General features: G+C 40.2%; 1 long non-coding RNA gene across 1 annotated transcript; it reads left to right on the forward strand.

Moving 5' to 3' along the window:
• The first annotated feature begins 2891 nt into the window (after positions 1-2891).
• Positions 2892-9195, forward strand: LOC148363679 (uncharacterized). The gene is made up of 3 exons (XR_015850615.1): positions 2892-3002; positions 6552-6642; positions 8225-9195. It is a non-coding gene; the product is annotated as an uncharacterized LOC148363679 (long non-coding RNA).
• Positions 9196-10101: the final 906 nt, after the last annotated feature.

A 10101-nucleotide genomic window follows, 5' to 3' on the forward strand; every position in this document is an offset into this window, starting at 1 on the left:
ATAAAATACATCACATATGGCTATCATAGTACATTTAATAAAGGCTATTTGTGTACAATTAATTGTGATCGTGCATATCATAGCCAACATTGATTTGTCTGCGGTGTTGGTGACTTTTTCTTCCGCGTTAACAAACGCATTTTGTAGTCGCTGATTGGCTCCTTGCCATTTTTTAAACCCCCCGGCTCCCTGTTGCCACTGCTGGCACGCGTGCCATAGGTTGCCAACCCCTGTGCTATACTCACACAACTTACTCTCTCTCACAAATATAGAAAGTATACCGCTGTACTCTCGCCCACATACTACTATTCTTACACAACTCTCTCACAAATATAGATGTCATGATTGCTGATTGGGGGCACCTGCGAATGCCCCGTTGGCGCCAACAGCCTTGAGTGCTGATTGGCTCATTGACTCTTTTGAAACCCCTGACTTACAAGAGGAAGCTGTCAGACCGCCCTGCGAACCTACACTTTTGCTAGGCAAGCACCGTTCCCTTCGACAATCTCCTGCTCTATCTTCTCCTGCCTGTTACCTGTTACCGACCTGTTTCTGGACCCATTTCTGCCCTGCTCTTCCGTCCCGGCCATCGACCTGTTTTGCCCTGTTTCCTGCCTGATACTTGTTGCCGACCTTTTTTCTGGACTCTATTACGGCCCTTGCTTTCCTGTCCCGGGTACCGACCAGCTTTCTTGCCTCCCACGACTATCCCCGCTCAACACGGAAGTGCCACTTCCGCGTTCCTGCCATCAGCTACCCATGTCCGACCATCATCGGATTGTGGAAGCAATCTCTGCTGTCTATTTCAATAAAACTGAGTTTAACGAATGCTATTGGGTCATTTCTCCGTTTTTGGCTTGTGACAGTAGAAAGTATAGTAGTATGTGAGTAAAAATATAGTAGTGTGTGTGAAAGAGAATAGTACTGTGTGTACGTAAGTATATTAGACTGTTTATGAGGTAGTATAGTAGCGTGTGTAAGAACGCTACCAGATGTTGTAAATCGCGTTGCTTAAATGATGTTGAAAAAAAAAAATGTATTGGCTTGTAGTCCAAAAATTACAGTAGGTTGTCCTGTTGTTGTATTTTCAGGAGGAGTGGTGAAAGTGGGAGTTGCTGTCACACACATACTACTCTCTCAGATATACTACTATACTCTCATAATCACTTCACTATATTCTCTCACACTTACTTATATACTCTCACACAAACACTTTTATGATTCTACACACTCTCTCGCTTATAATACTACTCTACTGTATCTTGTATCCTGTAAAATAGAATATAGTTGTGTGGTAGTAATATAGTAGTATATTTTTGAAAGTATATTTGTAAGTGAGAGAGTATAGTAGTAAATGTGACAGAGTAATATGTGTGTGACAGAAAAGTAGTGTGTGTATGAGAGTAGTAATGAGTGAGAGAGTGTAGTAGTGTGTGTATGAGTGTATGTTAATAGGTTTTTGAGAGTTTAGCATTGTGCGTATGAGAGAATAGTAGTATGAGTGAGAGAGTATAGTAGTTTGCACGATAGTAGGGTAGTATGAAACAGTACATGCAACCGTGTGTATGTGTTTCTTATGTCGATTTTTGTGAGAGTACAGTATACTATGTATGTTAGTATGAGTGAAAGGGTATACCAGTGTGTACGAGTGTGTGTTTTTTGAATAACTTGTAATAGCGGTATTATGTAGTGTAGTATAGTAGTGTTTGTGCATGGGTATTGAAGGATTTTATACATTTGACTATAAAGGATTCTATATGATCGAATACAAATTACATTTAATACAAAAGATATTCACTGGCTGGGCTGTGGTGCGATGTAGGGCGATGTGGAAAATGTTGTTTACAGGAACGGCAGAAAGGCTGATAAGATAATCAGCACATCCAGACGCAGAAAGGCCCTGATGACGTAGAAACGCTCGGTGTTGTTTTGAGTATTCCAGACATCGCGACGTTCTAGGACAAGATGGTGAAGCCCAGGGGGGGCTTCCTTGGCACGCCCATGGGAGGAGTCGGCAGGTCATTATGCGGGGAGAAGATGGCCAAAAGGAGAGAGCTAAAAGACTTGAGAAAAAGGCTTCCCACAGACGCCAACGACACTAATTTGGCTGTCTTCGATGGAGTACACTTAGTCAAATTGTTAATGAAATTAAATCTGCCCCCGTGTGAAAATGTCGGCTTTCTTGTTCATCTTTTCCCTCAAGAAACGAGCGTGCATAATTTGTCGGGTGAATGTAGGTTGTGTTTGGTTAATAGAGTAAGATAACTAATTTGAACAATTTGGTAAACGGTACATTCTGATATTTAATTCCCAACAATTTGACTGCGTCTGTTTGAGAGTTTAGTTGTGCACGTGTGAGAGTATGATGTTATATGTGAGAGCGAGTATGATATACTTCTCAAATGGCCTCTCTTAGGTCAGAGAAGCACGATTTTTACACTTGCTACCACCGTTCCTTCCTGGCGCTTGTGCCTTTCACTTGTGCTTTTTCTCATCTTTGTAAAGGTGAGACTGTGTGAGCCTCTGTCGGTAATGTGGTAAGAAATGTCCGTCTGTTGTGATGAATAAGAAGTTGAATCCAGTGAGTCAAAGTAAAAAAAAAAGAGAGGAAATTACGATTGAGTGTTTCTTTTCCCGTCACTTTGCGGTATCCTTCAAAAACGGGAAAAGTCTATTAGTCATTCGGAAGTCCATTTGAAAAAAATGTCAGTTAGTCACCATGATATCAAATTGACCTGCCAGCTGTGTTGAGTTCAAGTCCGTTTCAAACCGTCCGGCTTTCCCTTTTCCGGCCAATAGTGGCATTCCTTCCCCGCCCACGTCTCTCTCTCTCAGCCAATCGCTGCCAACGCTGAGTATTCCATTCATTCTTCCACGCTGAGTCCTGTTCTGTGTGGGTGTGGGTGTGTTTAACACTTTCTATAGATGAACACTTCCTTCAAAGCAGTGTTTCGCAACACAGAAAAGTGGGCCGCGGACCTGAGAAGAAAAAAACACACAAGGTCAATTACACTCCTTAACAGTAGTTAGTGATAGTGCCCTTCTTCATTTGTTCTTACTGTTCTGCCATCTTATTTGTGTTTGAGATCACATCTTATTTTATTGCAATTTTCTTCGTTTTGATTTCATTTTTCCGGCAAATAAAATTTAGATGTCGGGCCTCAAATGATTGTTACTTTCGGGGTCCGGCTTGGCTTCTCTCTCGCTGACTTTTTGAATTCTGCCACAACTCGCTGTGATGTTACTACGGTAACATGTTACTACGGTAACATCGCAGCGAGCTAAAGCGTTTCGTGGCCACGCATAGTTTTAGACACGAGAGACAATGGTCCGCAAAAAAAACAGAAGTCGCCTCATCAATACACAAACTGTATTAAGCTTTTACATTTTGACATTTTACATTTTTTCTGTTTAAAAATGCCTTGGTCCTTGCTTGTGACGTTTCTCGTGTCCATCTCTGGCGCCTTCATTTGCCTCATCTTCTGATCCCAACTTCTCAACATCTAATTTTGCAACTTGGACTTTCTTTCGTTTTTTATTTTTTCTAATCTGCTAGTCGTTCCTTTCTTAATTTTCTTGTCTCCATCGCTAACTTCTTCACTCGTCATGCCTTTTAATTGTTACATTTATTTTTTCATTTGTGATCGTCTCCTTTTTTTTTCTTTTTGTACAGTGGCTTGGGAAACAATTTGGCCCCCTTTAACTTTGTGACCTTTAGCCACATTTCAGACTTACAACATAAATATATAAAACTGTAATATATTGTGAGGCATCAACAATAAGTGGGACACATGAGGTGGAACAAACTTTATTAGATATTTTAAACTTTTTTAACAAAGAAAAAACAAAAAAGTGGGTGTACAAGATTATTCAGCCCCTTTACTTTTAGTGCAGCAAACTCTGTCCAGAAGTTCAGTGAGGATTACTGAATGATTCAATGCTGATCTAAATGACTAACGATGATAAATTGAATCCACCTGTGTGTAATCAAGTCACTGTATGAATGCACCTGCACTGTGATAGTCTCAGAGGTCTGCTGGAACACACCAGGCAGGTCCGAGATACTGTTTTGGAGAAGTTTAAAGCTGGATTTGGATACAAAAAGATTTCCCGAGCTTTAAACATGCCAAGGAGCGCTGTGCAAGCAGTAATATTGAAATGGAAGGAGTATCAGACCACTGCAAATCTACCAAGATAGGGCCGTCCCCTTAAACTTTCAGCTCATATAAGAAAACTGATCAGAGATGCAGCCAAGAGGTCCATGATCACTCTGGATGAACTGCAGAGGTCTACAGCTGAGGTGGGAGAATCTGTCTAAAGGACAACAATGGGTCGTATACTGCACAAGTCTGGCCTTTATGGAAGAGTGGCAAGAAGGAAGCCATTTCTTAAAGATATCCATAAAAAGTGTCGTTTGAAGTTTGCCACAAGCCACCTGGGAGACACACCAAATACTGGACTGTCTCAGAAAATTAGAATATTGTGATAAAGTTCTTTATTTTCTGTAATGCAATTAAAAAAACAAAAATGTCATACATTCTGGATTCATTACACATCAACTGAACTATTTCAAGCCTTTTATTATTTGAATATTGCTGATTTTGGCTTACAGCTGAAAAAAACTCAAAAATCCTATCTCAAAATATTAGAATACTTCCTCAGACCAAGTAAAAAAAATAATTTTATAACAGCAAAACTAAATCAAACCTTTGAAAATGTCCATTGATGCACTCAGTACTTGGTTGGGAATCCTTTTGCACGGATTACTGCATCAATCCAGCGTGGCATGGAGGCAATCAGCCTGTGGCATTGCTGAGGTGTTATTGATGCCCAGGATGCTTCGATAGCGGCCTTCAGCTCATTTGCATTTGTAGGTCTGGTGTCTTTCATCTTCTTCTTAACTATACACCACAAATTCTCGATGGGGTTCAGGTCAGGGGAATTAGCAGGCCAATCAAGGACAGTGATGCCATGGTCAGTGCACCAGTTACTGGTGGTTTTGGCACTGTGGGCAGGTGCCAGATCATGCTGGAAAATGAAATCCTCATCTCCATAGAGCTTTTCAGCAGATGGAAGCATGTAGTGCTCTAAAATCTCTTGGTACACAGTTGCATTTACTCTGGACTTGATGAAACACAGTGGACCAACACCAGCAGCTGACATGGTTCCCCAAACCATTGCTGACTGTGGGAACTTCACACTGGATTTCAAGCAACTTGGATTTTGCTCTTCTCCAGCCTTTCTCCAGACTCTGGCGCCTTGACTTCCAAATGAAATGCAAAACTTGCTTTCGTCTGAAAAGAGGACTTTGGATCACTCTGCAACTGTCCAGTGGTTCTTCTCCATAGCCCAAGTCAGACGCTTCTTCCGTTGTCTTGAGTTTAGAAGTGGCTTGACCATGGGAATACGGCTATTGTAGCCCATTTCCCGGACACGTCTGTGAACTGTGGCTTTTGATACCTGGACTCCAGCTTCAGCCCACTGTCTTTGAAGCTCCCTCAAATTCTGGAAGCGGCTCTTCTTCACAATTTTGTTAGGGCTGCGGTCATCTCTCTTGGTTGTGCAGCGTTTCCGGCCACATTTTTCCCTTCCAACAGACTTTTTGTGGATATGCTTTGAAACTGCACTCTGTGAACAGCCTGCTCTTTGAGAAATTTCTTTTTGTGTCTTACCCTCCTAATGGAGGGTATCAATGATGGTCCTCTGGACAGCAGTCAGATCAGCAGTGATTTAGTTTACTGAACCAAGCTGAGTGTTTTTAAGGCTCAGGAAACCCTCGCAAGGTGTTTCGAGTTAATTAGATGATTCAGGTGATTAGTTGAATAGCCTACTTGTATACTTTTTCATGATATTCTAATATTTTGAGATAGGATTTTTGAGTTTTCTTAAGCTGTAAGCCAAATTCAGCAATATTAAAATAATAAAAGGCTTGAAATAGTTCAGTTGATGTGTAATGAATCCAGAATGTATGACATTTTTGTTTTTTTAATTGCATCACAGAAAAAAAAGAAGTTTATCACAATATTCTAATTTTCTGAGACAGTCCAGTATGTGGAAGAAGGTGCTCTGGTCAGATGAGACCTAAATGGAATGGTTCACCAAAAACATATCAAGGTGTTAGAATGTTATTTGTTAAAAAAAGTTAAAAATATCCAATAAAGTTTGTTCCACTTTATGATTGTGTTCCACTTATTGTTGATTCTTCACAAAAAATTACAGTATTATATTTTTATGTTTGAAGTCTGAAATGTGGCAAAAGATCACAAAGTTCAAGGGGGCCAAATAGTTCCGCAAGCCACTGTACTTGTTCCCTAAGGCGGCATGGCGGCTGAGTGGGTAGCACGTCCGTGGCACAGTTCTGAGGTCATGAGATCCAATCCAGCTACCAGCCTTCCTGTGTGGAGTTTGCATGTTCTCCCCGTGCTTGCGTGGGTTTCCTCCGGGCACTCTGGTTTTCTCCTACATTCCAAAACATGCATTTCAAGTTGTCCAAATTGTCACTAGGTGTAAATGACCGAGCGAGTTCTCTGTCTCTGTGTGCCCTGCGACAGGCTGTCAACCAGTTCAGGGTGTCCCCTGCCAACCGCCCGAAGATAGTAGGGATGGGCTCCAGCACCCCCGGGACCCTACTGAGGCTAAGCGGTGCAGATAATGGATGGATAGATGTTCCCTATTGACTCTCCATTTGTCTATCTTTTGCTCTTTCACTTGTCTCCTCCTCTGATCTCAATTTGTTAGTCATTGTAACCTTTCTCATCTCCACCTTTGCGCTTTCTCATATCCAATCTTATGTCCTTTAATTGTGACATATTTGCCTTCATATGTGACCTTCATTTGTATTGATTTTATAATCTGTGTAGTTGTTTCTCATCTCCATTTCTGGTGTGTCTGCATTTGTTTCATCTTCCGATCTCCAGTCTCACGTTCTTTATTTTTTTTTCCCATTATTTGTGACCTGAATATGTTAGTCATCTCATTGTGACTTTTCTCGTGTCCATCTTTTGCTCCTTCACTTGTAACATTGTGTTTTTTGTCTTTCTGCCTTATCTGTTATGTCAATTTTCTTGTTTCTCTCTTTAATCGTTCCTTCTATCCCTCTTTGGCCTCCTCGTCTTGTCATCCAATTGTGACATTTTTTCTTAATTTGTCTTTATATGTGTTAGTCGTTCCCATTGTGACTTTACACATGTCCATAATTTGCACTTTCAATTGTGTCATCCTCTGATCTCCAATCACATGTCCTTCGAGCCTGACATATTTTTCCTTTACATGTGACCTTTTTTCTTTTTTTATGTGTTGGTCCTTCCCTCGTGACTTTTCCCATCTCCATCTCTTGTGTCTGCGTTTATTTTATTCTTTGATCTCCAATCGCATGTTTTTCAATTGTAATAATTTGTAACCTTCCTTTCCTCTAATTTTGTTGGTCCTTTCCTTTTGACTCCTTTTGTCTCCATCTCTTTTATGCTCACTTGTCTCATCCTCTGATATCCAATCTTTTAATTGTGACATTTTTTTCTTTCATTTGTGACCTCCCTTTGCCTTTTCAAATGTGTTGGTCATTCCCTTGTGACTTTTCTTGTGTCCATCACTTGCCCCTTCACTTGTGTCATTCCAAGCTCCCCAAACTTATTTCATCCTATTGTGATATTTTTTCCTCTTCATTTGTGTTTTGGGGTTTTTTGTTTAGTTTTTTTTCTTTTAAATTTTGTTGGTCATTCCTTGTAACATTTCTTGTGTCTATTTCTTGTGCCTTCATTTGTCTCATTTTCTGATCTCAAATGTCACGCCCATTTTTCCACTCTTATAGGACTTTTGCCTTTTTAAGTCTGTTGGTCGTTCATTTGTTTCTTGTCTCCATCTCCTGCTCCTTCACTTCTGTTGTCCTTTGATCCAATATCATATCCGTCAATTGTGACAGTGTTTTCCTTCCTTTGTGACTCACTTTTCCTTTTCTTAAATGCGTTGGTCCTTCTCTTGTGACTTCTCTTGCTACCATTTCTTGTACCTTCACTTGTGTCATCCCCTGATCTCCAGTCATTTCGGTTGACCAATGTTTTTTTTTATATGTATTTGTTGTTCCTTCTGACTTTTTGTCTCTATCTCTTGTGTCTTCACTTGTGTCATCCTCTGATCTCTAATATCATATTATTTAACTGTGACTTTTTTCTATACAAGATTTATGTTGAGTGATTCAGGTTTTCGTTTTTTATAATTCAATCAACAGGAACGCCGTTGTTTCCCAAAAACGTCAGAGCGATAAGATCGCTATTTATGAGCCTTCAGTCATAAGAGGAAGAAAATGAAGAAGCTAGCGCAATAAAGCCGGGTGCCATCTTGACTTTTACGCGGTGCCTGGAGCATCTCCCGGGGGGGCCCCGGAGCATTCTGCAAGCACATTCCACGTCATGTGATCTGATCGGCCTCAGAGCTCTGCACTTTCATGATGGTCTTTCAGACATCTATGTGGCAACGTTTTCTGGAGAAAAAAAAGGGGGGATGGGTCTTTTTCTCAGCGACCTGCGACAACCCTCACCAAAACGTTTCTTTTAAAATACCTGTACTGTCATATGAATGTATATTCCATATCTAGCATACGAAATGTTTGAGTGACACCAACAGCTGCGAGCACATTCCATCTGTGTTTTAACATACTTGTTTTGTGAGGTTTTGGGGCGGGGGTTCACAGGTTATGACCCCCATATGGTTAAGTGTATAGGGGGCAGTTACAACCAGATGTTTTGGGGATTAATGAGAACAATCTGAAGTATTGGAACAAAGCAAAATGTCTTATGTGTTTTGTTTGTGGGAGACCTTCAACCTATGCTGCTCGATTGAAGTACACATTAAATATGTGTTCAGAGTGGGACATGGTTAGAGGATCGACTCAGTCGTTCTCAGAAGGGGCAATTTGGCCAAAGTACTGCCACAACCAGGAGAGGGCAGTGTGACAGTAAAAGAAAACCTGGGGGGAAAAAACGGTTTTTCACAATGTATTTTGCAATGATTTAAGATTAACCTCTGGAATATTTGTATTATTTATTGTAAGTATTTATTGAAAGTATGAAGAATGTGTTTATTTTCTGTTAAATATGTAACATGTTAGCTTAATTTGGCTGTTTTTTATTTGAAAAATATTGCTTAGCAGCAAGTAATTTCAGCAACACATTTCATTTTGAGTGAAACAAAATAAAAAAAAATTCTGTTATTCAAATCCGCCCCCCTCCCCTAATTTTTGGTCTAAAGTGTAATTTATTTTTTTCTAAGGTCCTTTTTATAGAACAGGGTTTTATTTTCTTGTTTTGATTCTGAATATGTCTTTCTCGCAAGGAAAAGATGGAATAGGGGTAGGCAGTTAAATGCTTCTGCTTCAGCCTAGTCCCTTTGGAAACATATTTATGTGAGTGATTGCTGTTTTTTTACAGCTTTTAGAGCAAATTTTTGGTTCTTTCCCTATTGTTAGTTAGTGGTTAATGGTTCTGTACGGAATTGTAAACTCCCCCCTAACCTATCTCCTGGCTCACGATCGCAGCTTCAGTCAACTCATTCATGAGAACGCGCATATCTTAGATGTGCTCATATGAATTCTTCTTTTTCACCTTATTAAGGGGGTTCGGTGGTCGTTTGGATTCTTACTTTTACCATTTCCATGCTACACTATAAAAACTGCTATGACAAGCATAAAGTCACTCTCGAGCCTTCTCCTACCCTTTCCTTCTACCTAATATGTTCCACCCTGAATAGCGTTGCTAAAAGTAGAAATAAAAAACACCTCAGTGCAGTGGGAAAAAAATTATAAAGGCTCTTTGAACTCTGGTGGGTATTGTAAACACATATGTCATAAAATATTGTACTCACAACTTTTTAAGGACACCCCCATCGACACACCCCACCTTTAATGTTGTTGTTTTTTGTGCCGTGCCTAAATAGAGAGCCACAATACAACCACGTGAAATCCTTGTACTTACTTTGCGACAAAAACACAACAAAATGTGTTTAATTAAGCATTTCTCCTTGCTTTTGGCCTAGTTTGCATTAACTCGAAATTTATACTGTTTATTTTTAGTCGGGTTGTTTTTCGACAGCGCGGGATTTTACAATGCC

Source organism: Urocampus carinirostris, chromosome 6 (genome assembly GCF_059441175.1).
Source record: "Urocampus carinirostris isolate Australia breed hairy pipefish chromosome 6, RoL_Ucar_1.0, whole genome shotgun sequence".
NCBI classification, from domain to species: domain Eukaryota; kingdom Metazoa; phylum Chordata; class Actinopteri; order Syngnathiformes; family Syngnathidae; genus Urocampus; species Urocampus carinirostris.